Below are 2,876 nucleotides of genomic sequence, written 5' to 3' on the forward strand. Positions count from 1 at the left end.
TACAGGGGACAAAGAAGTAAGCGGACCTGGTGCTACCTGAACAACAGAGGGGTCTAGGGATGTGGGGTGGGGGGTCATAGTGGGCTCCGGGGCACCCGCAGGCACCAGGTCCCGGATAGAGACCGTGTCCTCCCACCCATCGGGGTACGCCACATAGGCATATTGGGGGTTGGCGTGGAGGAGCTGGACCCTTTCGACCAGGGGGTCCGACTTATGGGGCCGCACATGCCTCCGGAGCAGAACGGGGCCTGGGTACGTCAGCCACGACGGTAGTGAGATCCCCGAGGAGGACTTCCTAGGGAAAGCAAACATCCGCTCATGAGGGGTGGCATTGGTAGCCGTACACAGGAGTGACCTAATTGAATGCAGTGCATCAGGGAGGACCTCTTGCCAGCGGGTGACTGGAAGACCTTTAGACCGTAGCACTAGTAAAACAGCCTTCCAGACTGTCGCATTATCCCTCTCTACCTGTCTGTTCCCCCTGGGGTTGTAGGTGGTAGTCCTACTCGAGGCTATGCCTTTCGAGAGCAGGTACTGACGCAGCTCATCACTCATGAAGGAGGATCCCCGGTCGCTATGGATGTAGCTAGGGAAACCGAACAGGGTGAAGAGGCCGTGCAGGGCCCTGACGACCGTGGCTGAAGTCATATCCGGGCAGGGAATGGCGAAAGGGAATCAGGAGTACTCATCTATAACATTGAGGAAATAGATGTTGCGGTCAGAAGAAGGGCGGGGCCCTTTGAAATCAATGCTGAGGCATTCAAAGGGGCGGGTGGCTTTGATGAGGTGTGCCCTGTCCAGCTGATAGAAGTGCAGCTTACACTCCGCGCAGACCGGGCAGTGTCTGGTTATAGACCAGACGTCCTCAACAGAATAGGGCAGGTTATGGGCACCCAGAGCAGAACACCTCCCTAGCCGGGCAGCGTTGTCGGGGGTGCTTCCCCAGGCCGCAAAAATAACACTTCGGACCTGCAACAGCCGCAGCAGTCGAGTCGTTGGTGGGGCGCGGTGTGGCGTACGTCTGCGGCTCTCCTTGATACTGGGGTGACAGCGGCCGTGGTGCCCACGATGCAACCGCGTGGTCAGGTGCGTAAGCCTCGAGGTTACGGGAGGCCACCTCTAAAGATTCAGCGAGCGCCACTGTTTTCGGTCGGTCCAGCTCACCTTGCTCCAGCAATCGCTGCCGAATGTAGTTGGACGCGATGCCCGTAGCATAGGCATCACGGATTAAGTCCTCCGTGTACTGCGCGGTGAATACAGCCTTGCAATTACAGGCCCTGCCGAGTACCCGTAGTTCGCGGAGAAATTGGGCACTCGATTCTCCCGGCCGTTGTCTTCGAGTAGCCAGAAGGTGTCTGGCGTAGACTTCGTTCCTCTGTTTACTATACTGGCTCTTTAGGAGCTTTAGCCCGTCCCTGTAAGTCTCAGCGTCGCGGATGGTGGAATATACCACATCGCTTACCCGGGCGTGGAGCACATGCAGCTTGTCTGTTTCGGACTGGATGACAGCAGAGGCTTCGAGGAAGGCTTCAAAGCACTTCAGCCAATGATCGAAGCTGTTGGAGGATCCAGGTCTAACTTGTCGGGCTTCAAAATTTGATCCATCCTATGAGTTTTGTTTTTCTTTGTGATTAAAATTGATGCACCATCAATTTACGAGGACTCCAGCGAGTGAGTGAAATACAACAGGCTTTTAATCGCAAAGAACTGGAGCACACCCTTGTAGTCAGCCTGGCCCAGACTGAGGCAGAGGGGAGGAACTGTTACCTTTATACCTCAATCAGGTGGAAAGGGAGGAGTCTCGGGTCAGGCGCAGCAGGGGTGTGTCCAGGCATATAACATGTAGTTACAGTGGGTCACCGCACAAGTCCAATTTCTTAAATGGTTCAAGCCAAAGATGACCTAGTTTGGCAACACCACGCTGACCAATTATTGTCATTCTCTGAACCATCTCCAGAAGTACCAACTTCTTTAGTCCCTAGTGTTGTGAATACTATTACAGAAGACTTAGTTGAATCTGAGTTTCCTGATGATTGTGTTTTTGCTACTATATCATGTGAAAATGAAGTGTCTCCTGAAATTACAAATCATACTTCTAGGGTCAAGGACAGCCAAAACATCGTGTACAACAAAGAGGAATAGGTGTCTTCCTGATCGACTTTATTATTGATTGTGTATAATGATTAATGGTTCACAGTATTGTGTCTAGAATATTACTGATCCTATGTATAGCATCATAGTAATTTGCTGTCGGTGACCACAGAAGTAAAGGGGGAGGAGGATCATACAATCCCTATAGTACAGAAGGAGACTATTTAGCTCATTGAGTCTGCATCAACTTTCTGAAAAGGCATCCTACCTAGGCCCACCGTCAGACCTATCCCATTACCCCACACATTTACCCCATTAATTCCCCCTAACCTACATATCTTGGGACAATTTAGCATGGTCAATCCACCTAACCTGAACATTTTGGGACTGTGAGAGGAACGAGCACTCAGAGGAAACCCATGCAGATACAGGGAGAACGTGCAAACTCCACACAGTCATCCAAGGCTGGAATCAAACCCGGTCCCTAGTGCTGTGAGGCAGCAGTGCTAACCATTATGCCACCATGCCACCTTTATATATAAATATATGTTGTATATTTAAATGGTTGCATGATTGCTTTATTTGATTTATTATTGTCACGTGTATTGGGATACAGTGAAAAGTATTGTTTCTTGCGTGCTACACAGACAAAACATATCATTCATAGAGTACATAGGGGACAAGGAAAGGAGAGGGTGCAGAATGTAGTGTTACAGTAATAGCTAGTGTGTAGAGAAAGATCAGCTTAATATAAGGTAGGTCAATTCACAGGTCTGACGGCAGCA

This window comes from Mustelus asterias, chromosome 6 (assembly GCF_964213995.1).
Source record: "Mustelus asterias chromosome 6, sMusAst1.hap1.1, whole genome shotgun sequence".
In the NCBI taxonomy this organism is placed as follows: Eukaryota; Metazoa; Chordata; class Chondrichthyes; order Carcharhiniformes; family Triakidae; genus Mustelus; species Mustelus asterias.